The sequence below is a fragment of the Magnolia sinica genome, chromosome 10 (assembly GCF_029962835.1).
Source record: "Magnolia sinica isolate HGM2019 chromosome 10, MsV1, whole genome shotgun sequence".
Taxonomy (NCBI): domain Eukaryota; kingdom Viridiplantae; phylum Streptophyta; class Magnoliopsida; order Magnoliales; family Magnoliaceae; genus Magnolia; species Magnolia sinica.
In genome coordinates, this window is record NC_080582.1 from 17,226,177 (window position 1) to 17,248,615 (window position 22,439).

Below are 22,439 nucleotides of genomic sequence, written 5' to 3' on the forward strand. Positions count from 1 at the left end.
CTCAGCTTGATCTATTATTCAAGTAGACCACATGATTGAAAACAGTATACAAGGCAACACCCACCCTCTAAATTATTTCTCATTGTGTTACTCACATGAACTACAAATGACCCTTTTTTGGGGCCCCAAGCCTAAATTTTGCATGGCATCTAATGGTTGAAGTGAACTTCATATAATCATCACAGTGGGCCCTGTAAAAATTAAGGGTGAACATTTCTCCGAACTGCTTAACATGGTGTGTCACACCTGAATCATAGGTTAGCATGATTTTTTGCCATAGACCTAATGTAGGATTTCATATCCAATGGTGAGGGCAGATTTTCACATAAACATCATGGTGGGCCCCACCGCCTCTGCCAGTATGATCTAGACCACATATTTGGACCCAGATGCTCCTATTAGATTGATACTGTGATTGATGGTGCACTGATTGCACAGTTATGATTGATGCACTTTATGGGCCATGGCTTATCCATAGTAAGGTCCACAAGATAGATGGGCCAGATCACTGTGGCCCCCACCTGATGTGAGGTAGAGAAGGCATGAGAAATAGATAATGCCATAGAAAGCAACCGTGAATGAAAAGGAATGTCATCATCTAAAGTGGGGAATGCTCTAAATCAGTTTTTGTTTTGCTGCAATCTCCACCATCCATGGGCCACCTCTCAGTGATCAGACTAGTTTGGACAGGAACCAATGGCCATTCTGGGCCGGTCAGTATGGTGTACCCGTTTATGGATTGGAACCTCCGGAGTCAAATGGGTTTTGTGGTCCAACCATCGAATAGTTCAACATAGACAGTTTGGACCTTTATATTTTTATTATGTTTTAAGTATTCTTAATCAAGGGTGTGTTTGGTTGCACCAAATATCATTATGTTTCATGATAAACCAATATAATTTGGTGCAAAATATCACGAAATTTCTTGATATTTGTGGCAGCCAAACACACCCTAATATGATTATTAGGCCATGATGACACCATGGTTTTTTTTTTTTTTTTTTTTTAACACACACCACATGGGTACTCAAACCATGACCTTAGTGTTGGAACCCAAATGGTCTACCATTGAGCCATGAGTAGGACCCATGATAACATCATGGGTTGAACCAGTTGGATAGGACCTCCAACAAAAGCAGGTTGTTGGGTTTTGTGGTCCTACAACCGACCAATTTAACTTGGACAACCCTGATGTAATTATTAGGCCATGACGGCTCTACGGTTTGACCCAGTTGGACCGGCAATCCAACTTGTTTGGATAGTACCACTAACCAAAACGGCTCGGCTCTGGTCCAGTTTTTAAAACATTGGCACGAATTCTATGTACCTTATTAGGGTAGAAATTTAATTCAGATTTATATGGATCATGAGCATTGGACCAGAGGGGCCCACCATGGGTTGCACCTGGCCCAATATCAGCTCCATTGGATGATCTTTAGAACCCCTCTATCAAACGGAAAGAAAGAAAGAAAAAAACAAAAAAACAAACAAACAAACAAACCACTTTCTTTTAGAGGGGAGCAAAGGTCCATCTACTGTAAGACCATGATTTGGATTGTCTATATCAATCAACATGCTATGGGGAAAAGAAAACCACATATTTCTTGTACTGTAGATTGTATGACAACAACTGCTCCCATGACCAAAACAGTCAGCTAACACACCTTGCAGCTTCTCCTACAGGCACCAAGAACCTCTGCAGATCCCACCATATACTCTGGGTTTTTCGTGCACTCTCCGAGAGCGGCCCACCTCTCACAGCTTGTGTTCTCATCGGTGCAACCACCACTGTTACCCCCCAGGGCCAAGCATAGATATGTGGGCAGCATAAGTGAATGTGCGTCTGTATTGATAAATAATTAAAAGATTACATCTAACCACATGTTGCAGTGCAAAACTGTTTGCAATCAAAACAAGAGATCACCCAATTCACTCTACTGATTTTTTGCAGAAAGAGTTACAAAATATGGAAAAAAATCACTAACTAATTTGCAGGAAAACAATTAGAAAACCAAAATTCTACAGTTTTTGCCATGGCCTGAGGACAATGCCCAGGCTTGAAATCTAGGCCTGGTACCTGATAGGGCTGAACCCAGCAAGCAACGGATTGTCTGGATTATTGCCGCCCTGAAGGAGTCTTCCAATCATTTGCAAGGATTATCCATTCATTGGTTTCTATGGAATACATGATCTTTGGTAGCGCCCAGCATGTGACCGGTCAGGTTTTGCTACATGTATTTTCTGAGAGATGATAACTAAGATATAAGCAACAACACCATAGGTATTTTCTGAAAAAAAGGTGATCTAGTTGAAAAAAGATGCCTGGTATTTAGATATTTTATTCAACCCTGCCTGGTAGCAATGCACCACATGGTCCAAAGATTGTATCAAGATTGATGTCAGGCAGGCACCTACTCACAAAACTTTTACCAATCAATCATGACAAAAGCATTACATTTTGATTAGCCTGATTTTTAGTTGTAGATAGAGAGACTGAAAAATACATTTAGATCCCAAGAATAGTTCATTTTGATTGATGATGAGGATTGAATTTTAGTCATGATAGAACTGATTAACTAAAGCATTTGGTGAGAATTTCATTCAAAATGACGCAATACCCAAGCATTGGCACCTGCATTGGAACCACGGAATGTTCATGGTGGGACCTGACTGATGGATGGCTAGCTAGGATCTTAAGAAGGTGCTCCTCAGCTAGCAAGTGTCAGCAGAAAACAGTTACTCAGAGGAATCATGACAAACAATCAGAGGAAAGGGAAAAAAAATTACTACAAGAACCCTAAATAAAAAATATATTTATCAGTTTTTATAGTTACCCAACCTAGTTGTCTTCATCAGCAGATACACACTGCAAGAAATAAAAAATAAAAATAGGAATTCCAATTTTTCAACAGGAGAAATTTATTAAAGAAACCAAAACCACAAGCTAGCAAAGTCCCAGGGTTTCAAATAAACGATTCCTCCACATCTCTACAATTTGCATTAGCAAATAAGTCCATAAACAAATTAAATTGAACCATGATCCTAGTGTTGGTGGTAGTATAACCAGCTAATCTTTGGGTATCCTTGTCACCTTTTCTAAATGAAGTATCCTTGCCACATTGAATACCAACGAGAGACCTTCATGCTCTTTTTCTTTTCTAATTGATGTTTTCACTTTCTTAGGCAATTTGATTGGAGAAAGAAAATGCAATCTAAGAAAAAAGCACATACTGGATTAGATAACTGAATCTAGATTGCTGTCACAGTTTCCAATGCTCACAGGCCTTAAAATTACCTCACAAAGCCAATCAAAGGCAAAATTCTTTAAAGTGGAAAATGATAGCCTGCTAGTTGTATATTGAATTCCGTGCAACCCCAAATGCTCAATAGAGATGAATTTCGATGTAAATAAATTCTCATTGAGTAGAATGCCCACTTGCCTCAATTACCATTGTTCCTGATCCTTTGAATAGAGAAACTAGCTCACTCTGCCATTGTAGGCTGGTTCAACAGAGGAAATCCATTCCATCCAATTTAGAATGTGATTGCTGCATTTTCCAAACGACGCACCCTCGAATATTTGGGTGGAATGATATGAGGTAATTCTGCTTGCAAATAAAAATAAAAAATCGAGCTAGATTCAATGAGAGAGAGAGAGAGAGACTTGTAAATGTTTGGGCCAGGTCACCTAATGAATTGACCACCCTGATGTTTGGGCCAGGTCAGTCCATTAATCAAGCTGGTCAACGCATCAGGGGCCCACACACTCATTAAAAAAAAAAATCGTGTCCATCGAAATGTGGAACATTGGCAATTTTTTTCAAAACCATCCTAAATCATATCGATCCACTCATCAGCAGGGTGTCCCAAATCGGTTACGTATCGGCCGTAACGGCCGATACGTAATAGTAACGACCAATACCATTACATGATACAAGGTCGAAACAGGCACGCCCCCGGATTTTGTGATCGTAACGGCCGTTACGGGGCCATTACGGGCTAAAGAAAAAGTGGGGGGAAAAAAAACGTACATTTTTTCTTTTTTCTTTCTTTTCTTCTTCTTCTTCTTCTTCTTCTTCTTCCTCTTCTTCTTCTTCTAGATTGCTGCAGCTGCGGCTGCGGCCTTCTTCTTCTTCTTCTTCTTCTTCTTCTTCTTCTCTCTCTCTCTCTCTCTCTCTCTCTCTCTCTCTCTCTCTCTCTCTCTCTCCCCCACTCTTTCCCTCTTTTTCTTTTTCGGTTTCCCTCTTCTTTTCCTCTTTTTTCATTTGGCGTTGGAAATAAAATGGGAAGCAGATTTGCTGGTGTACCACACACCAGCTATGTAGCTGCTACAGGTACGTGTCATGCTAAGACGAGCGCTGACACTCCTCGAGCTTCGTGTTGTACGAACGGTTCAAAGGAGATCAAAGTTACATGGGCTCCACAATGATGTATTTATTATATCGACACCGTTCATCTAATTTTAGAGATCATCTTAAAGCATTACTCAAAAAATGAATCATATACAAAGATCGTCTGGACCACACCAAAAATAACAGTGGAGATAATGATTTTCATCATTAAACAATTCATAGGGCCCACCGTAACGTTTATTTTCCATCCAATCTGTTCGTAAGGTCAAAAAGACCTGAATGAAGAGGAAAAACAAATTTCATATTGATCCAAAACATCTATGATCCCAAAAAGGGTTTCAACGGTAGACGTTCAATCCCCCACTGCTTTTTGCAGTGTGCTCCACTTGATAATTAGATCTGTATTACTTTTCGTGTCAATCCTTAAGTCGAGCCCACAGGAATTGTTGACATCAAATGAATGGACTGGGTACGTGGCACCCTTTTAACGGACAACTTAATAAATGGTACACCTGCCGGCCCATGATATATGTATTTTATTCATGTCATCCAGCCATTTTGCCACATCATTTTAAGTCATGATCCAAAAAATTAGTAAGATCCAAATCTCAGGTGGACCACAGCATAGGAAACAGTGGTTATAGAATGCTCACCATTAAAATTTTCTTAGGGTCCACTGTAATGTTTATTTTCCATCTAACCTGTTAATAGGATCACACTAACATGGATGAAGGGAAAACACACATGTCAGCTTGATCTAAAACTCTTGTAGCCCCCAATAAATTTTTACTAGTGGACGTTTAATTATTGTTGTTTCTTATGGTGTGGTCCACCTGAGCTTTGGATCTGCCTCATTTTTGGGCTCATACCCTAAAATTATTTGGCAAAATGGATGGACGGTGTGGATATAACACATTCATCATGGATTGGGCCCAAAAAACTTTGACACTCGTGTGCTACACTTCACAATCCAAGTCCCACCTAATTTAGGCCCTTAAAAAATTATACACAAGACACGTATTAACTTAAAATTTACCAATTAAATTATGAACTGTAATTACTAACTCATAATACCAAAATCAAATAGTTTGAATAGTTTAATTGTTAATTTGTGGACACTTATGTTTTAAAATAAGGCCTTTTGATTATTTTTTTTCATGATTCACTATCCAATAAATGTCCACCAATTCATAAGTGGGATAATTCCAATAAATTGCATGAATTTGAGGCTGATTTGGGGCATGGATTGGTCCTCGAAGTCAGCCCCAAATTGGCAACACCATCTACCTGAATTTAATTTCATTTTTTTTAAGAACTATTGGGAGAAATGATATCAAATTGTTAAGTATATAAATTAGATATTTAGAAAAATAAATATATGAATTTTGTAGTCAAATTTAGGTTATCTGGTTCATAAATTCATCAAACAATCCGATACAACTTCTCACCAAAGAGTGGACCGTTACACCACCACAAACATGTTCCAATTTATAAATGAATGCATATTTGGAATGCTTAGAATATTCCGGATTTAATCCATATTTTTTCATATTTTTTTGGCAAAAAAAAAAAAAATTGCGCCGTTACGGGCCGTTACGCCCCCGTATCACCGTTACGCCCCCATATCCGTATCGGTTTCGGAGGGCACCGTTACGCCAACTGATACCGATACAGGACACCTTGCTCATCAGGGGACCACACTCATCAAACAAGACACATGTATATTGAAATGTGGACCACAGGCTGTATCTAAAATTGTACAACAGCTCGCAACTAACTATCAATTCATCATCATCATCATCTAAGCCTCGTCCCAATTACTTGGGGTCGGCTACATGAATCTGTCCCACCATTTTATTCTATCCCAGCTAGATAAACCAACAATGTTTCAGACTAAAAAAATGAGAAGAACTCACTTTCTTGTTACTTGCTGCATCTTCTGCTTGTTTAACTAGGGTGGTTCCTTCCGCAGTAACATGCTGCATCACAAAGCACTCAGTAACCGTAGAGAGGCAGGATAAACATAAGAGGGCAGTTGCTATGTTCTATTTATAAAACCAAAATACAACTTTGAAAGGAAATGCACCCCACCTGCTTAAATATTTGAGAAACGGGATTTAAGCCTCTAGTTATTCTACAAAATAACCTATACATCCTTGAGAGATCATCCACCTAACACAGTGAAGACAAAAGAATATTTTTTGCTCACTAAACTGAAAGACAACACATAATCTTCACACAGCAGCAACAACATAACCAACAACAAATTACATTTGCATCTCAGTTCATACGTGGTGATTGTATGTAATATTCGTGAATGCTTCCACAGGTTGTTCAACTGCAGTATAATCCTTAGCCTTGCAATTTTGAGAAGAAATATACACTTAGAACTCCAAAAAACAAAGTTAGACATGGCCTGAGTGTGATATTACCTGCTACATATATTCGTGAAAAGCATAATAAATGCCAATTATATATAAGTACTTTTTGATAAGCGAAGCAGATTTGAGTACTCATTCTGTCTAGACCTTGTTCTCTGAGTGTGATATTACCTGCTACATATATTGGCACCAAGAAAAAAGTATAAGCAATGTTTATTGGCTTCTTGAATCCTGAGTTCTTGGGAATCAATCCTTTTTGCACATTTACATGAATCAGGTCGAAAGAACTCTAATGGTCTCACAGCACGATGATGAAATATTCTAGAAAAGAATGCCCATCTTGATCTGTAGTTGATTGAAACTTTCAACCTACTAATGTATGCATGATATTAAGCAAATGTGCCATGTTTGAAGTTATGATAGAAAAAAAGCTGTTAGTCATAAGGGCAAATATGCAAACACATATGCATGCATGTGCAACATGTACATGTACACCTCTGTATATAGTATGAGGATATGCATGTACATAGGCATGCAGAAAGATATATGCAGACAGAAAGATGATCAGCTATTATAATGCAACATAAAATCTTACTTGTGGAAAGAGCAAAATGAGAATATTTGTGATCTGTTTCCCATTTTTCACCGAGCAGTACAACTGCAGTTTGACAAGCTTAAGTGTAAGTGAAACCATACCAAAACAAACATAAGAATCATGGGACTCCATCAGTTCAAGGTCATTATGAACTGATGCATTTTCAACACTCCAGTACATAAAGTGGGGGGCAAAGTTCAAACCTACTTACCAACCAAATAATAGCAACAATAATGATGATAGTAATTTCTACTGAGTTCACTCCATATTCTGATTTACAAATCAGAAACTGAGAACACAGGGAGCGTAACATAACCAATAACCAAAATAACATGGAAGAAAACCAGTTGACAAATGCCATCACTTTTGTGCAATAAAAACTTCATCAAACTAGGTTCTTAACATGTCAGGTTCAGGCCGGGTACTGGTGTCCCCGTATTCTGGACCTCACTAAGGGTATCAAACTTGGGCCTGTTGAGTTCTGATTCAGAGACCACAATATGAATCATCACAACCAGATCCAATCAGATTTGCAAATCCCATTGGGTCTTGTCAGGTCTAATTTCAAGCACATATTAGGATTTAAAATGGAGTCTGGATCTGGAATCGGGTCCAGACTCAAGTTCAGGCCAGATCCAGATTCTGGTCCATACCAGAAACTGCCTTTCTATGTTTTTTTGGGTAATAAATATAATTGAGGTACAAATTTAAGAAAAAAATCACATACTTGGTAGCCAATGGGTACCCGAGTTGGGTACCAGACGCAACCTTTTTTTTATTTAAAAGGCCATGAGATTTTATTAAAGCCAAAACAGGATAACAAGCATTGAGTATGCAAAGAGGATAGCAAGCGACCCTCTCTTCACTCCAATTCTACCAAGCCTACTGGCTACCTCATTGTACTTCCCTGGAACTAAGGATGTGACCCAACCTGAAATGATGAATGGCAAGACTATTATATGTCAGGTGGACCACATCATTATATATCCACACCGTTCCTCTGTTTTCCAGCTTATTTTAGGCAATGGTCCCACAACTGAAGAAATAAAAATTTCAGGTGGACCACATCACAGGAAACAGTGATTGTTGGCCATTAAAAACCTCTTGTGGGCGACGAAATATTCGAATCAATCTGATATTTTATTTTATTTTTCATTTCTTCCAGGTCTGCGTGATCTTATCTATAGTTTGGATGGTCAATAAACATTACAGTAGAAGCTAGATAATTTTTAATGGTGAGTGTTCAATGACAACTGTTTCCTTTAGTATGGTTCACCTGAAATTTATATATGCTTTATTTTTTGTACCATGCTTTAAAATAAGCTGGAGAAACAGATGAATGACATAGATATACAATTAATACATATAGGTGGGTCCTATGGTTAGGGCCTCACCACATCGGTGGTGCTGGGGTCACATACAAGTCGCTCTCCATAACGTGGCTCACTTCAACTGCATCTGCGGACCACATTAATACCCTCTTAGTAAACAAGCTGAAGCCACATCCTCTAATAAACCAATCATGGCCCCACATCCATCTGCACAATTAAGAAAAGGAGAAATACTCTGATACTCTTGCAGAGTGTGAGAGATGATAGGCAGGCACTTAGAAATTGCATACATGGGATACCAGTAATTCAAATTTAACTGTCCAAAATATGTCTTCCCAATTTGGATGTATCATGAACTAAATTTTATGATTTTATATATATATTTGTTTTTATTATCCACTATCAGATTGGTAGACATTTATTGGACGGTTAACATGAAAAATATCCAATGGTCGAGTGAGTGCATGCATCTAAGGTTAGAGTCGTTCCATCAATCTAATTTTTGGAATTTAGTTAATGTATGGCACGTGTACAATTTCTACGTGCCTGTGTATCAAGTATCCCACGCTGTCTGAGTATCATGCAACTACAAGAGCCTGCTAACAAACAATACCATGTTTGCAAGCCACTTTGCAATTCACCCAGATCAGGAAAATAGAAGAGAACAAAATCCAGATCATCATAGCCACAAACAAATAAATTGAAAACTGTTAGAACAGAGACATTTCATCAAACACATGTTATGCACACCTTAAACATTCATAACAATAAAACATAAAAGTGATTTTTTAGGAAAGCCCTAATCCTTTTCCCATTACAGAGTTTAGGAAATCCCTAATTCCAATATTGTATCCTCTGATAATCTGCGAATTTACAGATCTAAAAATAAAAAACCTAAATATCTATTTGAGAGAAATGAGTATTTGGCCGGGGAAGAGATGAAGGGCAGGGGCTGCTGGCCGCACCAGATCTGGAGATGATGCAAGTGAGGAAGAGAGAGAGAGAGAGAGAGAGAGAGAGAGAGAGAGAGAGAGAGAGAGAGAGAGAGAGAGAGAGATATGCAGATGGAGAGAGACGCACGGGGTCCGGGAGCAAAATGACTGTAGGTTTTTTTTTTAAATATATATAGGGTAAAACATCCGTGGTCCCTGTTTTACACAGCGCCGGTGTAAGAGGCACCTAAAGTGCCGCTGTTATTCTTTTTTGTTGTAGTGATGGGTTGCACCTGACCCAATATCACCTCCATTGGATGATCTTTAGAACCCCTCTCTCACATGGAAAAAAAAAAACCACTTTCTTTTAGAGGGGAGCAAAGGTCCATCTACTGTAAGACCATCATTTGGATTGTCTATATCAATCAACATGCTATGGGGAAACGAAAACCACCTTCTTCTTGTGTAGATTGAAAGGTGTGACAAAATAATATACTTTCATCTAGTCTTTAAAATCGAGGTTGTTTAAGTGAGTGTGTACTCTATTAATGGTCTTATGGTCAAGCAAGTTGATGATCCCAGCTATCTATATAAAAGGCCACATAACTGATGATGGTTGCCACTTTCATGCAATGGCCCACAAAATAATATTTAAGGAATTTCATTTTGTACTCTCTTCTTCTACCTTAGTATTGAGGGTTCTCACTTGTCTCGTCTTTTTTATATATAACTCATGTAGCATTTGATTAATTTTACCAATGCAATTAGTTCTGGTAATTAAGAGACATGAACTTTTGATTTTAAAAGATAAATAGGATGTGGTTGGTAATTGAGTATATTTTTGTTATTTATTTCTTTCATGCAAATATCGTCTTCTAGAGAGCTCTTTCATCAAAGCTCTTTAGAATTGTTTAGAATAATGGTGTGATATCCACTCCATACATATATTGCACCATCATCTATTGCATACAAAGCATGATGGACAACCATAAAATTAATAATAATAATAAATAAACCATCCATGTATGTATTAAATTGGGGCCCACTTGAAGTGAAAATGCTGTGCTCTTTATGCCAAGAAAAAGCTGATACTGATCTGATAAAGCTGGAAGAAGGTTCTTGTGGTGGACAGGAGCCATTCATTAGTCATAGTACCTCTTGCGCATATTCCAGGTCAAAATTAGCCCACCAACCTATCATGTGGGCCACATGTGTACTTTGGCCTTGTTACATCACTCAGACTTTTCTAACCTTCCGTGTGTCCCATGTAATCAATGCAAATCAATGCACTGGCCTGATTTTTATGTAAGGAATAAAGATGGTGTACATGTATATCCCTCTATTTATATGTAAGCAGGCAGATGAGACAGGAAGAAAAAAAAAAAAAAACTAAAGTAAAGAAAATGGAGAAGCTATTCCAGAAGGCTGTTTGGGCCTGCGTTCTTGCCTTTCTAGTGTTGCTTGGATCATGGTTTCTTATGATAGATTTAAGGAGCACAGACTTCCATACTCCTCTTCAAGGTACATGCATACCTATCCTTCTATTTTAAAATACCTACTTCATCTCCTCTTCTTTTATCTTTTGGATAGGATGGGATGCGGTTAGATCTCCGATGCAGGTGCATCTTCGGGCCTACGACGTGCAGAATGACCATGGGGTGGGTCCCACTGTGGGACCTGTGAGATGAAATCGGATTTGTACTGAGTTACTCGGTAGGCTCTTATCGTACTGAGTAAACTCAGTTGGGCCCACTGTGAATGTATTTTGTTTATCCACACCGTCCATCTGTTTTTTCAGATCATTTTAATGGTTGAGTCCGAAATTGAAGAATATCCGAAGGTCAAGTGGACTATACCACAGGAAACAGTGAGAATGATGATTTCCACCGTTGAAACCTTCCTATGGAAGGCCCACAGTGATGTTTATTTGCCATCCAACCTGTTCATAAGATCACAAAGACATGGATGAAGGGAAAACAGAAATATCAGCTTGATCCAAAACTTCTGTGGCCTCTAAGAATTTTTCAATGGTAGATGTTCAATTCATATTTTTTTCCTATGGTGTGGTCCACTTGAGCTTTTTATATACCTCATTTTATGTCTCATGCAATAAAATTATCTGTTAAAATGGTTGGACGGACTGGATAAAATACATAAACCACGGTGGCCCCACAGGTTTTACTCGGTAAGCAATCTGCTTCCCCGTGAGATGGGAGATCTCGATCAGTTTGCTTGGGAGGATAGAGATAAAGGGATATTCTCGTGCTTTCCCAATAGATTTGAAGCTTCTGGTGTGCTGGCCAGTAGGAAGGCTAGTGTTCCAGATTCCTTACTGTGTGGGTGGATGATGCAGGTGCATCTCTACACTCGAGTAGGATGTCTCACCAGGTGGGTCTGCAAGATGCAGAATGAGCATGGGGTACGTCTCACTGGGACATGTGAGATACAGGATAGCCCATGGAGAGATCATGGTCGATTTGCCCTGGATGGGTCATCGGCAAAATAAATTAAAAAATCACGTATGAATTTATTCATGCCCTTTGCTTGGTTGCTTGAATTTTATTTTATTTTTTTGATTGAAAATAAATTGACAAAAGGTTAAAAAGAGTTTTAAATTACTATCCACCGATGAGATGGATAGGATTGACCAATAAGAAAAAATCACAGGCAATTGTTGGTCCATCATACCAACAATATGGATCATCCAAACATGCTTATAAATTGTCCAAAATAGATGCACCATAACCATATGATTGAACCATTAGTATAAGTGTTTTATGAAGATGATACCATTAACGCTCTTAACAGCCTAACGTTCCCCATCTAAGTTTATTAAAGAGCTTTTTTTTTCCTAAAAACTGACTATAATTTTTGCCACATTTACTTTTTGTAATTTCTTTTTATACCACTTACCCTTAAAAAAAACAAAGACTTTGAGCAGCTCATTAGGACAATTCTACCGTAAATGAAGCACCCTTTCTATCATTTTATCTATCAAATGGGACACTTTTGGTTCTACCCAGTAACCCTTTACCCAGCTATTACCCGAGTAACAGCTTAGTGAGTGTTACCCCTACCATGTGGGGCTATCTTATTAAATGTATTCTGCTGATCTTTTTTTTCATCTCATTTAAGAACTTTATTGAAAACTTAAGAAGAAATTTATAGTGGAACACACTACTAGAAAAAGTGGTGAATAACCATTAAATGCTTTTTGTATGCCACAAAAGTTTTGAATCAAGCTAATCCTTGTATTTTTCCCTTCATCAAGTTTTGTTTGAAATTATCAACTGGTTGGATGAGAAATAAACATTAGGTATATGCTTATAGTAAGCCTTGGAAAGTTTTTAATGGTGAGCAATCAATCATCATTGTTTCTTGTGGTGTAGTCCACCTGATATTTTGATATGCTTACTGCTTGGAACCATGTCTTAAATTGAGCTGGAAAAAAAGGATGGACAGAGTAGATATACAACAAATCATCAAGTGGGCCCTACAATAAGGGTAACATCTGGCCACTAAGCTGTTACAAAGATAATCCAAGCTGTTAATGAAAAATCCACCCCCTTCATCTATTTTTTCATCTCATTTTAGGGCATGCCTAAAAATGAGGTTGATCTTGTTGAAACTTTGAATGAGGAGAGAAAAACAGAGAATTGAGTAATGCCCTCAATCTCTATGTTATTTATACTAAAATACAACCTTTATTTAAGATGGAAATAAACTAAGATAAGAAAATAAATGAGAGATAAAGAGATAAGGACGAGCTACATGGAGAGATAAGGACAAGCTACGTCCCCGATGGATGATTCATCCCCTTGACCGTTTCTCCTTCAATACTCCCCCTTCAAGCTTGGCCCAAAAATGTCGGAGAGTCCAAGCTTGGAAGAAATAGTCATATGCCAATCTCTTACTAAAGCTTTAGTAAACACATCGGCAAGTTGGTCTGCTGTGCAAACATGTGGAGTAACAATTTCTTGAGCCTTGATTTTTTTTCCCGAATAAAGTGGCAATCGACTTTGATATGCTTTGTACGCTCATGGAATGCAGGATTACTGGAGATCTGTATAGCAGCCTGGTTATCACACATCATCTGCATTGGTGTAGAATGAGAGAAACCAGTCTCAGTCAAAAATTTATTCAGCCAAAGTAATTCCCAAGTGGTCTGTGCCATAGCTCTGTACTCGGCTTCGGCACTGGAACATGCCACAACCGTTTGCTTTTTCCTCCTCCAAGTCACCAAATTACCACCAACAAAAGAACAATAGCCGGTTGTAGATTTTCAGTCATCTTTGGAACGGGCCTAACCATCATCAAAAAAAGTAGAAATATTTAGGTGACCAAACTTAGAATAAAGGAGACCCTTGCCAGGAGAGCCTTTGATATAACGAAGCACATGGTATGCAACATCCATATGGGTAACTTGAGGTGAATGCATGAACTGACTGAGGACACTCACAGCATGAGAAATATCCGGCCTGATAATAGTGAGGTAAATACCCCTCCCAATGAGGCGTTGATAAGGTCCAGGATCAGAGAGGGCCTCACCATCCAATGAAGTAAGGTAATGGTTGACCTCAAGAGGAGTGTCAAGTGGCTTACAACCAATCATTCCAGTCTCAGTGAGTAAGTCCAGCGCATATTTACACTAACATAAGGAGATTCCATATCGAGAACAAGCTATCTCAATGCCCAAGAAATAATGTAAAGAGCTCAAGTCTCTTACATCAAAAATGAGAGAAAGGTGGGATTTGATGCTAGAAATTGCAAGAGAATCGTCACCCATGACGATAATATCATCGACATAAACAAAAAAAATTGTAATCCTATTTGTAGAGCATTTCCAGAAGATAGAATTATCTAAGCTGCACTGGTGAAAAAATGCATCTCTCATTGCATGAGTAAATTTGACAAACCATGCATGTGGCAACTGCTTGAGGCCATATATAGACTTGCGAAGGCAGCATACTTTCTTTTCCTCCCCCATTTGGCGAAAACTGGGTGGTTGGCTCATATAGACTTCCTCATGAAGATCACCATGTAAAAATGCATTTTTGACAGCAAGTTAATGAAGTGGCCAGCCCAAATTTGTTGCAAGAGATAAAAGGACACAAATGGAATTCATTTTGGCAACCGGGGCGAACGTCTCAGTGTAATCGATGTCATAGGTCTAAGTAAAGCCTTTTGTAACAAGGCAAGCTTTATACCAATCAACAGTACCATCGGGCTTATGCTTGAGAGTGTACACCCATTTACAACCCACCGCCTATTTTCTGCAGGTAAATCAACAAGTTCCCATGTCTGATTTTTCTCCAAGGGAGTCATCTCATCCATAATGGCATGCTTCCAGTTCGGGTGTGCAAGGCATCATCCACCCGAGTAGGGAGAGATATGGAATCCACATTGGCAATAAATGACTTGTAGGAAGGAGAAATTGAGTGATATGAAACAAAGTGGTGGATAGGATGAGAAGTAGACGGATGAGTACCTTTCCATAAAGACGTGGGAAAGCCCGATGCAGAAATGGATCCCAGACCCGCGGATGATGGTGATGGAAGTAATGGTGCATCGGCGTTACTCTGCTTCTGCTGGTGGTGAAAAGCATGTGGTGGTGCTGGTAACAATGCTTAAGAACAATTGTAATCCTGTAGGTGAGTTGGTCTGGTATTGGGACGGGTAGTATGGCGAGGTGGTGGTGATGAGGGTGGTAAGAAAGGAGAAAAAGGAGATGAAGGTGTGATAGATGATGAAGGAGATGAAGGCAATGAGGGATATACCGGTAACAGGGTAGAGGATGGAGGATATAAAAAGGGTATAGGAGTGATATGAGGGGGTGAGGAAAGGATTGAAGACTTTGGAGAGAAGAAATTCAGAGACTCAAAAAAGGAAGCATCAAGGGTGACATAACGTCGGCTAGTATCAGGATTAACAAATTTATAACCTTTTTGGGTGAGAGAATACCCAACAAACATGCATAGAATCGAGCGATGAGACAACTTTGTACGGGAATGAAAAAAGTCATGCACATAAGCAGTGCACCCAAACACCCTAAGAGGGATATCAGTGACATGATGCACTTTCCTGAATAAAGAAATAGGAGTTTTAAAATTGAGAGTAGAGTGAGGTAGTTGATTGGCCAGGTAGCATGCAGTGAGAACGGCATCTCCTCAATATCGTTTAGGAACATGCATCTCAGTAAGGAGACACCAAGTAATATTTAACAATTATTGATTTTTCCTCTTGGCTACCCCATTCAGCTGAGGAGTGGAAGCACAAGTAGTGTTTGACTCAATGCCATGCTGGTGAAGATAGGTAAGAAAATCAATAGAGAGATATTCTCCATCATTGTCACAATGGAGCATCTTAACGGTGGCGCTAAATTGATTTATCAACCAAACATGGAAGGACTAAAAATTTTCAAAAACTTCGCTTTTATTTTTGAGTAGATAGATCTATGTCATTTTTGTGGTGGCATCCATAAAAGAGATGAAGTAATGAAACCCCATGGAAGAGGTAACCGGAGATGGTCCCCACACATCGGATTGAATGAAAGAAAATATAGGGACAGAATGTTTATTTAAAACCAAAGGAAAATAAACTTGTCTTTGTTTTGACAAAGCACAAGTACTATATTGAAATTTTTAGTTGTTATGCTGAGAAAATAAAGAGAGAAATAAAATACGTAAAACTGAAAAAGAAAGATGGTCATAACAACAATGCCATCGATAAATATCCTCATGATTGATAGAAATGAGATGAGCAACAACATAGGGTTGAACCCCCCCATCAAACCGGTATAGGCCGGCACTTTCACATCCACCACCAATCATCTTCCACGTTCTGAGATCCTAAAACATACAATGAGAAGGAAGAAATATAGCAGCATAGTTAAGTTGTTTAGTAAGGGTGCCCACAGAAAGTAAGCTAGAAGCAAGATCTAGGACAAGAAGGGTCTTGTCAAGAGTCATAGTAGAAGTTAGAGGAACAGTACCTGACCCAGTAATAAGGGTAAGGTTCCCATCTGCTAACTTAACAAAACCTAAAGTAAAACTGGGAGTAAATGAGGAAAAAATGTGAGACATGCCAGTCATATAGTCAGTGGCCCCCGTGTCAATGACCTAGGGCTGGGAAGAGAGAGTAACGGTGGATGTACCTTACACAGCAGAACTGAAAGTAGCTGAAGATTTTGAAACAGATAGACTAGCTTTCTGAACAACAAGATTGTCATATTCTTCTTCAGAGATTTGAACCATACTAGGAGAGGAATCAGATGGAGCCTCCTCAGATTCAGTAGCAGAAAAATATCCACCACGAGAAAAACCTTCACGCATTGGAGGTCTGCTGTGAAGGATCCAGCAGGTATCAACCATATGATTGGTGTGTTTGCAACGAATGCAAAAAAGAGAATTGCGGCCACGACCACGGACTCCAGAACCACGTCCTCGATCAGCAAAAGTACGAACATCAGCCTGTAAGGCAGACTGAGTGATCATGATGGATGGAGTCATAACATGCTTTCTCTTCTCTTCTCTGGCTAGAATTGCATACGCTTGATTCAATGTCATGGACTCAGCGTTATGGATAATTTGTTGCCTGAGTGTGTCATATTCATCATTCAAACCGTCTAAAAACTTGAAGATCTGGCATCACTCTTGCCATTTCTTGATAAGAACCATATCACGAGTACAATAAGTATCCTCCTCGTCATGGTAGGCAAGTTCCTCCCGTAAACTACGAAGTTTGGCATAATACTTTGTGAGGCTCTTGTCATTTTTTTGGAGAGATGCAATCTCCTTCTCCAACTGGAATATGCGGGTCATGTTGTGTGCATCGTTGTAGAGTTCGCAGACAGTTTCCCAAATTTCTTTTGTTGTCTTTAAGAAGAGAAGGCCACTCCGGACATTGTCATCCATGAAGTTCCATAGCCATGACAATCATGTCATCTGATTCCCAATCCGCCTGTTTTGGATCTCCATCATCAGGACGAGGAAGGGTCCCAGTGATGTGGCCAAGTTTACGCTTGCCACTGATAAAGATACGAACAACCAGTTGCCATTGTAGAAAGTTGGGACCAGTGAGAGGAGATGATGTGATCTTCAGACCTGGATTCTCAGAGTGTCTGAGATCAACATCAAGAGGAGATGAAATAGAATCTTTGGAGTCCTTTGATAGAGCCATGCGGAGAAAAAAATGGATAATGAGTTTAGGGAGAAGAAGTTAGAGAAAAAATTGATTGTTTTTTTTAAAGAACCACCATGCTGGCCATATAAGGGACGGCCAGCCAAACTATAAAAAGCACAAATTTTAAAAAAAATAAAAATAAAAGAGGGGTTGTGAAGGTAGGGGGTGGTGGGGCGGTTATGGTGGTGGTGATGAGAGGTTCAGAGATTAGGGTTTGGGAAGCAATGGATTAAAATTGCTTTGATACCATGTTGAAACTTTGAATGAGGAGAGAAAAAAAGAGAATTGAGTAATGCCCTCAATCTCTATATTATTTATACTAAAATACAACCCTTATCTAAGAAGGAAATAAAGTAAAATAAGAAAATAAAATAGAGATAAGGACGAGCTATGTGGAGAGATAGGGATGAGCTACGTGAAGAGATAAGGACGAGCTACATCCCCGGTGGATGATGCGTCCCCTTGACCGTTTCTCCTTCAATAGATTCAAAGCTCAAGTGGACCAAAAACACAAAAGAATAAGGCATATCCAAAGCTCTAGTGAACCATGTATAGTCAAAAGAGAGGGAAGAAGAGACCAAGGGAGTGGGAGACTATCTGGGTACTCCCCTGCCTCTTCCAAGATAGGGTGGGGCTTAACCCTTATCCACACTATCCATCCATTTTCCCATATCATTTTAGGTTAGAACCCAAAACTGAGGCAGATCCAAGGCTCAAGTAGACCACAAAGTGAAGATTAAACACTTACCATTGAAACTTCTTAGGCTCACAAAAGTTTTGGATGAAGCTAATATTTGTGTTTTTCGTTCATCTAGGTCTATATTACCTTATGAGCAGGCTAGATGACAAATAAACATTACAGTAGGCAAAAATATGGAGAATATTTCAACAATGGATCATTGGCACCGCTGCTTCTTGTATGTGGTCTACTTGAGCCTTAGATATGCCTCATTTTTTAACTCATGGAAAAATGAATAGACAGTGTGGATAAATGTCATACATCATGGTAGCCCCTTTGGAGTTTTAATAAGGGTGATGTTGTTATTTTAAATATATAAAATAATACATACAAAACAGTTAAACTATTACTAGAGTTGGGCATTGAGTCGAGTCAGACTGAGTTAGGGCTGACTGACTCGATCTAGTTTTGAAATAGACCTGACCCAAACTTGACCCAACTCGGTATCAAGTCAAGCATGCCTGACCCGATCCATGTCCGAGTCTAGCCAGACTTATCTGGCCTGAGTCGGGTTGAGCCAACACTAAATCGAGTTGGCTGCAGTGGATATCCACAGGCTGAAATCACAACTCAAAACCTAGGTGCACTTGCCAGAATTGCAACCTCTCCATCAGCTACACAGCATCTCAGATCTTAAACATTAAATTTGAGTTCTTTTTGTTAATATATATGTACGAATTGAGTTTTGGATCAAGTCGAGTCAGTATCGAGTTGTACTCCAGGCCAAGTCGAGTCGAGTTACTAGGTGATTCGAACTCAACTCGGTTTGAGTTCGGATTGGATGAAGTCTACTCAATTTGAATTGACTCACCCACTTGGTTCTGATCAAATCAGGTCTAAACGAGTCAGCTTTAACTGTCGATTAATAATTTTAAGGGCAAGAGGTTATTTCACAATCGTAGAAACTGTTGGCAGTTGTTAGAAATAAAATACATAAATAAATAATAAAACCTTAAGTTAGTGGGTAGAATGCACCAATCAAACGGCCAAGATTCTCCGATCACAACAATTCTTAGGCTGTGTCCTGTCAACTTGGTAGCCCATCATATGAATGGCTCCATATAGATGAGCCATTTATTTAGTGGGCCACAAACGAAGGTCAAGATCAGCATATTATTATCTTGGCCTACACCACAGTAGGATTTCACCACAATGGGTACTCAAACCCATGACCTCATGTTGAAACTTTTGCAAGTCTACCACACATGTATGAGTGGAGCCAGGCACGAGACGACTTGACTCGACAAACTCAACTCGTCGGACTTGTTTAGATCTGACTCGATTCGAACCGAGTGGGTGAGTCTATCTGAATCAAGTTGACTTCATCCAATCCAAACTCAAACCGAGTTGAGTTCGAGTCACCCAATAACTCGACTCAACTCAACCCAAAATCCAACTTAGTACTGACTCGACTCGATTCGAAACTCCACTCATACATATATATTTATTTTTAAAAAAAAAAAAAACTCAAATTTGACATTTCAGATCTAAGATGCCGTGCAGCTAATGGAGAGGCTGCAATTATGGCAAGTGAATCTAGGCTTTAGGTGGTTATTTCAACCCATGAATACCCATTGTACTTGACTCAACTCAGTGCCAACTTGGTACTTGTGACCAGGTCAGACTCAGTTTGAATTAGTCCAGGCCAGACCCGGACTCGGATTGGGTCAAGCATGCTGGACTCCGTACTGAGTTGGTTTGAGTTCGGGTCAGGCCTATTTCAAAACCGGATTGAGTCGGCATCAGGTAAGCCCTAACCTGGTCCGACTCAACTCGATGCCCAGCTCTGGGCATGAGTAAGGGCCCCTTATGAAGCCTTTATATATCTATTTATTTGTTGTTTTTTTTTTGTTTTTTTAGGGATTGCAATACATAGAAGGGGAATGGAGTTCTCAGTCAATCGAGTATCTGGAATACCGCCTCCTACTCCATTTGGTAATAGGCTACGCCGTCACTATCCCCAGCCTCCACCTCCACCTGCCTAACCCTCCATATATCCCCCACCAATGTCTCTTCCTCCAGTTTCCTCGCCCTCCATCTATCCCCCACCACCTGTCTCCCCCACCAACTAGTAATCTGCACAACAACCTTAATATTCTACCATTCCCTTAGCTTTTTTTCATGTATGTTTCTAAAATAAATGAATCCATATAGCTTTTTTCATGTATGTTTCCAAAATAAATGAAACGTGTTGTAATACCGGAAATGATATAATGCTCCACGAATGGATGTGTACATTTTGTTGGATTGATCAGTTTATGCTGGTGGGCGTCATGTCATGGCTCTTAATACATAGAACATGAAATGCCTGCTCAACGAAATGCAAATCCAAAGTGAAAAAGAGCGCTGCTAGACCATGGATTTGTTGATCCGGTGACTTAGATATTGCTATGTTGCGGCAAAATTTTAATAAGAGACGTCAATTGGAGGATATTTCAGCTAACCTTACAGCCAAGTGTTATTGAAACTGTAAAGTAATGAGTGGTCCAAAGAGAGCAAGTCTAATTAATTATTGCAATTATACACGAATCACGTATCTTGCTCACGTAACAAATCCAACTATACTCATTTGCATGGAGAAAGCGATAGCTATCACCAACACATTGCATTTCGAGAGAAACTCCCATCCACATAACAAAAGCAAAACGTGGGCATAACATATGATTAATATACGTAGTATTGCTTCATAAGCCACAACCATCTTCAAGCCCAAACGAATATTTCCACATCAACAGACGTGAGGAGTGACTATACAAAAATATCTCTCCAGCTACTATCTTAAAATCCTTTAAATAGGAGAAAGATCGAAAGGCTCTCGGCCCATGCCAACCAAACACAAATTAAATTTGCTATGGTACATATCTTTTTAACTTATTTTAGTTTAACTTAGACTAAACAATTCATCTACGCTACTATGCTAGACCGGCTTTAAGATAGGAGTAGTATAATCTCATTCGTCTACGTCATTATGCTGGACTGACTTATATTAAGTGTAATATAATTCGCTTCCATCTACACCGAGCATTGGATTAGAAGGAAGACCTTTTTCTTTTCTTTTTGGATAATATAAATCCCTGAGTCTATGCTATATCACAAAAGCGAAGGAAGACCTTGATTGAGGGCCTCACCATCCATGCCACAAATGCTAGATCACTGAGGAATATTATTTCAGTTTTTATTTTCATTTCAATTTAATATAACTAAGTTCCTTGTACTTGCGCATTATATGAATTGGATCATTTCTATTATCACGATTAGAAAAAAAAAAATTTCATTTCGACTAAAAGACAAAAAGAGCTCATTAGTTAAACAAACCCTCTCATTCACAAATTATTTGATTTAATTTACGGGTAAATGAATGGATAGTCTAATTACTTCAAGTCTTGATTATAAAAGACTACTTGTAGTCCTATCTTTGCACTTTGGGAAACAGGTGTTCACTTCAGATTGAACAATAAATAGCTCTAGCATATTGAGCACCATACACACATACCAACAATGGAATTTTGAACCAGCGAAATAATTAGAAAATGATCGTGATTTTCAAACTGTAGGTGATTTTGTTCATATTTTACAATATTTTTACTTGCAAGTAGTGGTTGGTATTTGTTAAACCATGAGAAAGTAGATTGCGAAATCTCTAAGGATCTTACTAAATATACATTTTAACTAAAATTGATATATCCCAATTTAGTAATATGTTAAAAAAATCTAAAGAAGATACTAAAATGAAAATACATTAATTAATCAGATGTGTCAATGAAAAACCCTAAAATTAGTACTGTGATGCAAAATTCCAAAAATATTAAGGTAGTCTGTTGTGAAAATCCCCCTTTTTTTTATAATTTCAAAATGCAACCCATAACTGAAGTGGAAGTTAGCGGTTATGCCTATCATGGGTTCATCACTTTCTATGTAAACGGGAAGG

At 38.9% G+C, this 22,439-nt stretch overlaps 2 long non-coding RNA genes across 3 annotated transcripts; one reads left to right on the forward strand and one right to left on the reverse strand.

The window, feature by feature from the left end:
- Positions 1–1,625: 1,625 nt before the first annotated feature.
- Positions 1,626–2,918, reverse strand: LOC131257374 (uncharacterized). Of its 2 annotated transcripts, none has more exons than XR_009177344.1 (3): positions 2,840–2,918; positions 2,078–2,712; positions 1,626–1,843 (listed from the first exon to the last, which is right to left on the reverse strand). It is a non-coding gene; the product is annotated as an uncharacterized LOC131257374 (long non-coding RNA). The 2 variants fall into 2 exon arrangements; XR_009177345.1 differs by lacking the exon at positions 2,840–2,918 and having other exon boundaries at positions 2,078–2,348; positions 2,633–2,742.
- A 7,984-nt stretch (positions 2,919–10,902) lies between these two features.
- LOC131258090 (uncharacterized) lies at positions 10,903–20,421 on the forward strand. Its single transcript, XR_009177864.1, has 2 exons — positions 10,903–11,112; positions 20,372–20,421. It is a non-coding gene; the product is annotated as an uncharacterized LOC131258090 (long non-coding RNA).
- The last annotated feature ends 2,018 nt before the right edge of the window (positions 20,422–22,439 follow it).